We start from the raw sequence: 12014 nt of genomic DNA, 5'->3' as shown, positions 1-12014 counted from the left end.
ATTGGAGGGGGCGGGGGGCCAGGGGCAGCACTGTGGCTCGAAGGGGTCCTGACAGTGGTGTTTGCACAGAAACACGTGGGGTGAGGAAACTGCTATTGTCCGCCCCTCCTGCAGCAGCCCTTTCCTTGTTTCTTGTGAGCAAGGAGGAAGGGGCTGCTCTGATCACGCCCTCCCCACCCTGCTCCCCAGGAGCACTGGGCTAAGATGGCACGGCCTGTGGGGAAGCTGAGGCCCGGGTTGAGGCACAGATGTAGAGAACCCTCACCTTGCTGGAATGTCAGCAAAACCCCCCAGCTCCCCTTTGTGTCCCTGGTGGCGCCTCCTCCGTGAGGGAGGTGGGGGCACGAAGTGAGCAGGGCAGAGGTTTTGTCCTGGTGGACCCCAGAGTCCTCGCTGCCCACGGTCACGCAGGGCAGTAGTCCACGCAGTGATGGGGGAGAGGGGTTTTCATGGCTGGGGTGTGATGCCACCGGGAGAGGCAGGTGGGGGCCTGGTCTGATGCTTCCTGGAACCGCCCCACCCTGCCTGAGCACAGTCCAGGGTTTCCTGCCCTTCGAACCCCGCTTGTGATCGGTATTGACAGGCAGCGAGATAATCATTAACTACAGCCAGGGGCTAGGCCAACGGCTCAAAAGGCACAGGGCCCAGGGTGGCCCCACTTCCTCCTCGTGCCCCGCGGGCCAGCCAGGCACCCAGGTAAGCGCCCTCCCCGGGCGGTCAGACCCCTGCAGCCCTTCTGCTCCGGGGTGCTCCCAAGCCCGGCCCTTCTGAGGAAGTAAGGAAGGGACCTAGGCAACCGCTGGGTGACCCAAGCAAGTCCCTTCCAGCCCCTGGGCCTCCGCGTCCGCCTGTGGGATGAGGGGGTCAGGACTCCGGGTTGGGTGGCGGCGTCTCTGCTGTCGCCACTGCCTCTGCCAGACCAGGTACTTAGCCTTGCCCGGGCGTCTTCAGAGGGGCCTGCTGGGCTTTGGGGGCGGGGGTTGGGGGGTCACCAACGAAGATGTCTTCATTCACGGGCCAATCCTCCCAGGCAGAGGACTGCTGCCCTCACCTCGCCTTGACTGCATCCCAAAAGGGAGGGGACCACTTCAGGGAGGTTGCTGGGCAGGATGGACCCCCGAGGCCCTGCTGTGACCTTGGGCAGCCTCCTTTGCCTCTCAGGGCCGGTTTCCACTGCTGGGAAAGGGGAACATAGCCAAGTCCCCTCCAGAAGCTCAGAGTCCCAGCTCCTCTTCCTCTCCAGAAGCTCTGGGGTCTCCAAAGTATCCCCTAGGCCCCAGCAGGCCTGGCATTGTAACTTGGGCCGGTCTCTTAGGCCAGAGCCTGTCTGGCAGGGATGAGAACACACTTTGCAGGAGAAAGGTCTGTTCCTCCAGGGGCCCTGGGCCAGCTCAGGGACCCCAGCTAATACCTCCTTCCTGTCCCCACTGGGGGGACAGACCCGAAGGTTGAAGGGAAGGTGGCTTCCTAACAGCACAGGCCAGGATGGCCTCACAAGCCCTGATTTGCATATGAGGAACCAGCAGCAGCTCAGAGAGGTTAAGCCACTTGCTCAAGGTCACCCAGATCCCAGGACCCCGCCGGCTCTCAGGCCACTAAAGTGCTAAGTGCTCTTCCAGATGGGCGGTTGCTTATAGCCTTGTTCTTAGTGCTCTGTGGCAGGTTTGTGTACAAGCATCTTTTCCAGTTCCCTGTCCTTCCCCCTTTCCCCCCACCTCACCCTCCTCTGTCCCTTTCCAGTTCTCTGCCTGCCCCGCTCATCTCTTTCTCTCTTGGCCTCTTTTCCGCACTCTCCCACTTCCTCTGTCTCTCCTTCTCCCACTACCCTTCTCTCTTTCCGTCTCATCTCCACTCCATATCTGGGGCCGTCCTCAGGAATCTGGGCATTCAGAGGTCTCTGGAGGTGGACAGATGCCCAGCCGTCCCTCACAGTCCCTCTGCCCTGTGGCTGCAGCAGGAAGGGTGGGAAAAGGGCAGAGAGTGGAAGCCACAGTGGCGAAACCTGAAACTGGGGCCCAACTCTGGTTGGGAAAGAAACAAGGAAACAAGGAACTTGGGGAGAGAGGGTGTGGGGGTGTCAGGGCGGGCAAAGGCTGCCCAGGAGCTGTAAATGGGAGCCACTCCCGGCTTTATGAACAGATCTGGGGTTGAGACTGGACTTCGCCCAGCGAAGGAGCGCTGGCATCAGACTCCAGGTGTGGGCCTGATGATAAGGAGCCTCAATAAAAAGACCATGGACCTGGGGCCACGAGGACCCAAGGGGCCCAGGTGGGTGGGCCTGCTCTACTCCCCAGACCTCTGCCCAAGGAAAGATGCCAGGCGGGCAGGGCCCAGGCCTCCAATTGGCTCCCACCCCCTGTAACAGCAACTCCATGTGGAAGTGCCCACTAGTTCCAGTGGGGCTGCTGTTATCTGGGGTGGGGGCCGGCGTCCACGGAGGAGGAGAGGCGTCTGCGGCCCAGCAGACCGGCAGGGACCCCCACGGCCATGCACCCAGGCCCAGGATGGCGAAGGGTGGTGGGCTGTTGGTAGGCTGCCGAGACCGAGTGCACAGGGCTCTGACCTATGAATTGACAGCCAGTGCTCTCGTCTCCCCTCTGGCTGCCAATTCCATAGGTCACAGGTATGTTCGCCTCAATGCCAGCCTCCGGGACCTGCGGGGGAAGGGGTGGGACTGGGGGTGTCTGGTGGGCAATGAAGACTTGCTGCTGCAGTGGAGCACTCGAGGCCCAGCCCCCTCCCGTCCCGTTCCCACTTTTCCATTTTCCCACTTGTGAGCATGGACGGGTTGAGGTCTGCACCTACATCACCGGCGCTGCAGCCTGCCTCTTGTGCTTCGTCCACGCGGTTCCCTCTGCCTGGAACACCCTTCCCCGCTTTTTGGCCAGGCTCACTCGTACTAACCGTTCCAAGCTCTGCCCAAGCATCTTCTGCCTCCAGGAAGCCTTCTTAAAGCCCACTTGATCGTACCTGCCTGGCTGGACACCCCCAAGCACTGCATTCTCCCAGGGTTTCCGTTCTCCCCACCACCTTGGGCTCAGCCCCCAGCCCCAGCCGAGCCCAGGTGTGCGCTCAGTAAATGTCTGCACAGACCCTGAGCCTCCATCTTGCACCTTGAAGAAGCACTACCAATGTCCAGTGTGGCCAAGGGGAGCCAAGGACTCTGGGTTCCAGTCTGTGCTGGAGCCCCGTTCCCCCCCAGGACAGGGACCTTGTGCCAGCCTCCCCCTCCGCTAGCCCCTTTCTCCTCTCTCACCAGTCTCATCTCCCCAGGCTGCCCAGGCCCAGCCATGGACAGGAGGGTGGCCCCCATCCCGGCTCCAACCTCCCACAACAGCCTCGCTCCTGCCTCGGTTTTATAACATGGGGTTCTGGGAACATTTTCGTTTGAATAAAAAGGTTTCTGCTGCTAAAAAATTAGAATTTAAACCTTGGAAAAACAGACCTAAGAATAAAGTCCAAATTGCTCCGTAACAGGAACTGGTCCTTGAGCTGTTTCTGCCTGCTGGGCGCTGGCATACATCAACTGCCTGGAATCATCTGGGCAACCTTGTAAGGTAACTGTTGTGAACCTGGTTGGGAGATGAGAACTCAGGCTCAGAAAGTGTGAGCATCTTGCTAAAGTAACAGAGCAAGTCGACCTTCTCCCTCCGAGGATGCTGCGCAGCTGACAAGCATTCGGTCCCCTGCTCTTCCCTTTGCCCCTTCCCATGTGCAACTTTGCTCTCACTGCCGTCAGCTCCGGATTCCTGGGCCCCCATCCCCTCTGCTGAGGCCCGGCTGGGATGGCCCTCCCACGCCTGAAGGATCTGCTCCCCTTCCTCTACCTGCACCAGCTCGGGGCGCCTCCTTATCTCCTTCCATGCAGTGTTGGGAGCTCTGTGAGCTTATCTTATCCTTGTGCTGATCCCAGACTCCTTGAGGGCAAAGTCCAGGACTCATTCATCCTCTCTGGTCAGGCAGCCCAACACAGTAGGTGTTCAACATATTCTGGCTGAATGGAGGGGAGGACCGTCTTGGGGCTGTCAGGCCCCAGGGCTAGAGTGCTGGCTTAGGGTGGAAAGGGGCGGCAGGCAGCCTCCGGCTCTGAGTGTCCTCCTCCCTCTGCCTCTACGGAGCCTGATGGCTCTCAGAGACCATGTGAGGCAGACCTAACTACCTCTGACTGGTTCCTTAATCGCCACTGACCTGTGGCCTTTTCCTGGCAGGCCCTGGGCCTGTGCACATCTTGCCGAGCCTGGGGACCTCAAGGACACCTCCTTGCTCACCGCCGGAGCCGGCTTCGCCCCTCCTCCACTCATTGGCCCCCATGATGTTCTGCGGCCTCTCTTAGAGCTCCCATCACACCCCATCACCAACACCTGGCTATTCCCCCACCCCCCCACCCCCCAATGTGAAGCCCTGTGAGCAGCAGCCACTGACTTTGTTTCCTGTAGCCTCAGAGAGCAGGTACTTAGTACATTTCATAAATGACCACATCCATGAATGAAGGTGCTTGGAGCCGTGGGCACAGTGTCCGCAGGTAGGAGGCCTTCAGTGAATGCCAGCCGTGGCCTTCATCACTGTCACCACACGTGCCTGAAACAAGGCATCGGTGTCTAGGCCCGCTGAGAATACATGCAAATTAACTGTTCTGACCTCAAAGAAAGGATGATGGGGGAAGGAGTGGTCAGAGTTGGGTGGCCTTGATCAGGAAAGGCTCCCTGAGAAAGGTGACTTTGAGTTCAGCTTTTGCTGAGGTGAAGCCCAGGAAGAGGTCGTGAGCACTGGTGGGGGAAGGAGCGACAGGGACGACGGTGCAGAAAGGGGAGGTAGGCATTCAATGGGCCGGGGAGCCCGCTCTCCGGGAAACCTTACTCCCTGTGGCCACCAGCAGGGGGCGCCCCAGACCGCATCCCGCCAGATCTGGGCGGGGTCGATCCTCCCCATCCTCCTTCCCGCCCAGCCCCCATCCCTGCAGCCATCCCCCATCCCTGCAGCCATCCCCCACCTCCCACCCCACTCCGGCCCCGCCCTGCCCGGGCCCCTCCAGGCCCGCGGGACACGGTCAGCGCCCTCCACGCAGCAGTGGGTCCCAGGGGTTCCTGATGGGACGTTTACAGCTGTTATGTGTGTATAAAACATAAATGTAGAGTGTAAATTTGAATAAGTATAAAATGCGTCCCTGTGTAACTACCACTCAAGATAAGAAAAAGAAAATCTGCCTTGCAGAGCCCCCCAGTGTGTCCTGGCCGGTGACCCCTCCCCAGGTAGGCTCAACGCTGACCTTTACCGTAACCACTTCCTTGCCTTTCTCAGCGGTTTACCACGCAGGTACATAGCCCCAAATAGCACGTGCTCGTTTGGCCTGGGATTGTTGTCTAATAATCAGTGGAATTTTGCGGCCGTGTCCGGAGGTCCCCAGGTGGTTGCTGGAGCCGAAGTTCGTCCCCATGATGCTCTATTGTATGGACAGAGTCCAGTTGATTTATGCAGTAGACTGTAAATGGACCTTGGTACCACTGGGTAATGAGGCAGCAGATGTGATGTTGGACCAGTGGACCAGGCCACAGGGTGCCTCAAGGAGGGGTACCACGTTACAGGCCTTTTTCTTTTTTCCTTTTTTTCTTTTTGGCTGCGCTGTGCGGCTGCCTTGCGAGATTTTAGTTCCTGGACAACCAGGGACTGAACCTGCCGCTGACCACCAGGGAATTCCCTTTTTTGTTGTTGTTTTTTTGGCAATCAGGAAACCTTCAGAAAAGCTGCAAGAAAAGTACAATGAACATGCATATACCCTTCCCTCAGATTCACCAGTAGTTAGTTTTGCCCCATTTGCTCTCTCTCACACACACACACATTTTTTTCTGAAGCATTTGACAGGAAGTTACATAGGTCATGACCTTTCACTCTTAAGTGTTTCAACATGTATCTCCTAAGAAAAATGACCTTTCTTACACAACCACAATCAATTACCATATTTAAGCCTGGCGGCGGTGATGCAACCCTGATGCAACCCTACGATCTGATAAGCTGTCCCCTTTCCAGTGTCTCTGATTGTCTCAGTGACCTGGCATCACACCTCCCATTTGATTGTTAGGTCTTCGGTCTGTAATCTGGAACCATCCTCAGCCTACTTTGGTTTTCAAGACCTTAATGTTTTTGAAGAGTACAGGGCAGTTGCTTTGTAGCATGTCCCTCAGGTTTTTTTTTCCCCTTCCCCACCCCACCCCCAGTTAACAAAATCAAATATGTCCATTATATAAAATTTGGACAATACAGAGAACCATACAGTAAACCAAAGTTGCTCCAGCTTCTTTGACGCAAGGATAACCCTGTAGACATTTCCTGTAACCACGTGAGTTAGTCAACTTTGCTGTTCTGTGGACTCTGGATACTAACATTTACTTCTACGAGGTGGGTTCTTTCCTTAGTCCCATTTTACAGCTGGCCCCAGAGACCCTGAGTCTTGCTAAAGATCATACAGGTAGGACTTGAACCTGACTGTGCACTTGGCCCTTATGCTACACGATCTCTCCAAGTGGCTGATAGTGTGTGTGTGTGTGTGTGTGTGTGTGTGTGTGCGCGCACGCGCGCGTACACCTCCACCCTACTGACATTTTGGGCCAGGGCCAGATATTTCTTGGCTGTGGGAGGCTGTTGTGCCTTGTAGGATCTTAGCAGCATCCCTAGACTCTACCCACTAGATGCCAGCAGATCCCTCAAGTTGTGACAACTAAGCGTGTCTCCAGACATTGCCAAGTGTCCCCTGGGGAGAAGAGTCATCTCCAGTTGAAAATCCTGTGTGTGTGTGTGTGTGTGTGTGTGTATATCAAGCCATGTGACATTGTATTTAGTTTGAAATCTGCTGTCCCAGTTATCAGTACTCCACGATCACTTTGCTTTCCTTTCATTTTCTTCTCATCTCTGATCACTTTCCTTTCCTTTCGTTTTCTTCTCATCTCCTGTTGCCAGGAGTTGCCAATCATATAAATTGTCGAGTGACAAAAAGACAAATCCATTGCTGTAGGAGTCTTCTATTGCCACACAACAGATGACCACACACTAAATGGCTTAAAACAATAGTCACTTATTAGCTCACGGGTATGTAGGTCAGAAGTCCAGAGTCTCAAATGCCAAAAGGAGGTGACGGCCAGGATGAGCTCTCGGCTGGGGGCTCTGGGAGGCGTCCGCTTCCACGCTCGTTCCCGTTTGTTGGCAGGGATTGGCAGGATTCCGTCCTTGCAGCTGTAGGAGTGAGGTCCCTATTTCCTGGGGGCTGCTCTAGATTCAATCTCTGACGTCCTCTGCCACCAGCCACAGAAAACGCTCGGCTTTCAAAGAGCTTGTGTGGGACTTCCCTGGCGGTCCAGTGGTTAAGACTCCAGGCTTCCACTGCAGGGGGCACGGTTCGATCCCTGGTCGGGGAACTAAGATCCTGCATCCTGCGTGGTGCAGCCAAAAATAAATAAATAATCAAATGAAGAGCTTGAGTGATGAGGTCAGGCCACACAGATAATCTCTTATCTGAAGTCACCTGTACCCTCAAACATGACCTATCACAGGAGTTGTACTCGTCATATTCACAGTCCCAGGCTTTATATCGGGTGTGTACACCAGGGTGAGGAATCTTGGGAACACCTCAGATCTGCCTACCACAATTACCGAAGGGCAAAGAGTCCTTTCAGGGGAGGTCTCGGTACCAAAGGGTAGCAGGCCAGGCTGGATGAGCAGGAGATGGAGGTTTGACTCCAGCTCTGGGAAGGGTCCCGTTGCATTACTGCCCTTCGAGAAGCCCAAGTATGTACCTCTGGGAGTGAGCGTGGAGCTTGGGCAGACATGGGCCCTCCCATCTCCCCCATTTCCGGCCCCTTTTCAGGTAACCCATCCCCATCACCTATACTGAAGGTCAGGGGAATGTTCTAGCTGGGCCAAAAGGGAGACGAGAGACTGACTGTTGGCAGGGTAGGTAGGCTGGGGCAGCTGCACCGGACCACCCAGCTCTGAGTGACCTGGGTGGAGACTGATCTGGGGAAAGGAAGAGAGAGGTGTTAGGTCAGCGGAAGGGACTGGAGGGTGGCCTTGGACACAATGTCTGACCCCACTGAGGTGTGGCTGTGAGGGGCTGGGCCAGGGACCGGAGGAGCTGGGCTTGTTGAAGATGAACTGGTCTCAGGACTTTGCTGGTGGTCCAGTGGTTAGGTCTCCGTGCTTTCACTGCCAAGGGCCCAGGGTCAGTCTCTGGTTGGGGAACTAAGATCCCACAAGCTGTGCTACATGACCACCAGGAAAAAAAAAAAAAAATGAACTGATCTCTGTGCCCTGGAGGCTGAATGTGACACACAGTTGGAGATAGAATTACTCTCCAGCCCCGAGCCTGTGAGGCCTGGGGTGAGGCTCAGGGCAGCCCCCAGTCATGGGGAAACAGGGGAGAGAGGCTGTGGGGCGGGGGGTGGGAGGGTGGGGAAGGCAGCTGGAGCAGAAGAACCTGCTTGGAGAAGATGCGAGAAAGGCAAGTGGCTGCCCTCCCCTGGGGGGCGCGGTGCCAGGTTTGTTGGTCCCTCAAGCAGAACATCCACATGCCTCGTGTGCACTCTCAGGCTTCTGAGACCACAGAGATGTCGGGGTCATGTCCGTCATTTCCATCAGTGCAGAGTAAGGCGATCCCAAGACCCTGCCAAGGGACCCTGGGTGGTATCCCTGTAGAAGGCAGAATTCTCATGTGAAAATGATAAACCACTTCCCCAGAAGTCCCCAGATGTGATGTGTCCACACCAAAGGCCTGGAGGGCTGGGCTGCGATGGCGCCTGAGCTCTCCAGGGAGTTTAGGTAAAGACTGCACCCTGAGTTCAGCTGTAGCTCCTGCCTCAGAGCTCCTGCAAGATGCGGCCAGAAGCCACCAGGACTGGGACTAACATTTGGAAGCCCAGCAGTGGGTGGCCCCCTCCAGCCCCCAGAGTATACTTAGTTTCTTCCTCTTTCTTTCCCTTTCTTTTTCTCTTTCTTTCTTTCTTTCTTTCTCTCTCTCTCTTTCCTTCCTTCCTTCCTTCCTTCCTTCCTTCCTTCCTTCCTTCCTTCCTCCCTCCCTCCCTCCCTCCCTCCCTCCCTTCTTTCTTTCTTTCTTTCTTTCTTTCTTTCTTTCTTTCTTTCTTTCTTTCTCTTTCTTTCTGTTCCTTCCTTCCTTCCCTTCTCTTCCTTCCTTCCTTCCCTTCTTTCAAAGATTTATTTTGTTGTTTATTTTTGGCTATGTTGGGTGTTTGTTGCTGTGCACAGGCTTTCTCTAGCTGTGGCGAGCGGGGGCTACTCTTTGTTGTGGTGTTCGGGCTTCTCATTGTGGTGGCTTCCCTTATTGCAGAGCACCAGCTCTAGGTGCATAGCTGCAGCGCGTGGGCTCAGTAGTTGTGGCAAACGGGCTTAGCTGCTCCGTGGCACGTGGGATCTTTCTGGCCCAGGGATCAAACCCATCTCCCCTGCATTGGCAGGCAGATTCTTAACCACTGTGCCACCAAGGAAGTCCCTATAATTTCTATCAGAAGTGCTCAGAGGCCTCTGCAGCTCAGCTTTGCAAAAGCACCATGTGGTTATATGTTCATAGCACCCTGACAGGGCCCCCCTGGCTGCAGAGCCAGAGCTGCTGCTTCAGGGCAGAGTTCACCCTAGCCTGTACCTGGGAAGGAGGCTCTTCAAACCCTCTTGATTTGCTTTGCTTTGCTACCAGCCTGACCTTGCAACTTCAAATGGGTTGAGTGTGGAAAGAGCACAGTGTTATGATTCCAAAGGTCCACCCGAATAGCCAAAGCAATCTTGAGGGAAAAAAATGGAGCTGAAGGAATCAGACTCCTTGACTTCAGACTACACTACAAAGCTACAGTGATCAAGACAATATGGTAGTGGCACCAAAACAGAAATATAGATCAATGGAACAGTATAGAAAACCCAGAGATAAACTATGGTCAACTAATCTATGACAAAGGAAGCAAAGATAAACAGTGGAGAAAAGACAGCCTCTTCAATAAGTGGTGCTGGGAAAAATTGGACAGCTACATGTAAAGGAATGAAATTAGAACACTCCCTAATACCATACACACAAATAAACTCAAAATGGATTAAAGACCTACATGTAAGGCCAGACACTATAAACCTCCTAGAGGAAAACATAGGAAGAACACTCTTTGACATAAATCACAGCAAGATCTTTTTGACCCACCTCCTAGAGTAATGGAAATAAAAACAGAAATAAATAAATGGGACCTAATGAAACAAAAGCTGCACAGCAAAGGAAAATTTAAGCAAGACGAAAAGACAACCCTCAGAATGGGAGAAAATATTTGCAAACAAATCAACAGACAAAGGATCAATCTCCAAAAATATATAAACAGTTCATGCAGCTCAATATCAAAAAAACAAACAACCCAATCAAAAAATGGGCAGAAGACCTAAACAGGCATTTCTCCAAAGAAGACATACAGATGGCCAAGAGGCACATGAAAGCTGCTCAACATCACTAATTATTAGAGAAATGCAAATCAAAATGACAATGAGGTATCACCTCACACCGGTCAGAATGGGCATCATCAGAAAATCTACAAACAGTAAGTGCTGGAGAGGGTGTGGAGAAAAGGGAACGTTCTTGCACTGTTGGTGGGAATGTAAATTGATACAGCCACTATGGAGAACAATATGGAGGTTCCTTGAAAAACTAAAAATAGAGTTACCATACGACCCAGCAATCCCACTACTGGGCATATAGAGAGCACCATAATGCAAAAAGACACATGCACGCCAATGTTCACTGCAGCACTATTTACAATAGCCAGGACATGGAAGCAACCTAAATGTCCATCAACAGATGAATGGATAAAGAAGATGGGGTACATATATACAATGGAATATTACTCAGCTGTAAAAAGGAACGAAATTGGGACATTTATAGAGTCATGGATGGACCTAGAGACTGTCATACAGAGTGAAGTGGGTCAGAAAGAGAAAAACAAATATCGTATACTAACACATACATGCGGAATATAGAAAAAGGGAACAAATCAACCGGTTTGCAAGGCAGAATTAGAGACCCAGATATAGAGAACAAACATATGGACACCAAGTGGGGAAAGCGGGGGGCGGGATAAATTGGGAGACTGGGATTGCCATATATACATCACTAATACGAAAAAAAATATCAAATTGTACACTTTAAATATATGCAGTTTATTGTATGTCAATTGTATCTCAATAAAAGTTCTTAAAGAAAAAAAAAGATCCCTAAAGTCCAGCTTCTCATTCAACCTGTGTGACTTCAAGTAAGCCACTCAGCATCCCCAGGCCTCGGGCTTTTTCTCATTGGGATCTGAAGGCAGAGATTCTTAGCAGCCTGGACACTCTGTCAGCTCCAAGCCAGACACCTGCAGAGGCCTCTGGAGCTCAGCAACCTTCCCAGAGCCCTAGCCTCAGGTCCGTGTCCACGCTGCGCATCTTTGGGAGAGAGGCCCCGTGGGGGTGGAAAGGATGCCCTCTGGCCAGCGCTGGAGCCCCCTGCCTGCAAAGGAACAGAACTTCCTGGCTTTTTACCTTGTTTTGGCAAAACTGATCTGTTGGCCAAATCTATTCCCCACGACGGCAAGAACGAGAACTGTGCTCATATGTAAACTTTCTCAGTGGAAAGAATGACCCACTTCTCATCCCGGGACAAACCTATGTGTTACTGGCTTTTCCCAGCCCGATGCTTCTGCCATATTTGGAGAAAAACTCTTTTTCTTTCCTTTTTTTTTTTTTAAATGTTATTAATTTTATTTATCTATTTTGGCTGCGTTGGGTCTTCATTGCTGTGTGTGGGCTTTCTCTAGTTGCTGAGAGCAGGGGCTACTCTTCGTTGTAGTGTGTGGGCTTCTCATTGCAGTGGCTTCTCATTGCGGAGCACGGGCTCCAGGATCGTGGGCTTCTGTAGTTGCAGCATGAGGGCTCAGTAGTTGCAGCGCACAGGCTTAGTTGCCCTGCAGCATGTGGGATTTTCCCAGACCAGGGATAAAACCCGTGTCCCC

Source organism: Hippopotamus amphibius, chromosome 3, assembly GCF_030028045.1.
Source record: "Hippopotamus amphibius kiboko isolate mHipAmp2 chromosome 3, mHipAmp2.hap2, whole genome shotgun sequence".
Classification (NCBI taxonomy): domain Eukaryota; kingdom Metazoa; phylum Chordata; class Mammalia; order Artiodactyla; family Hippopotamidae; genus Hippopotamus; species Hippopotamus amphibius.
This window is presented reverse-complemented; position numbering follows the sequence as displayed.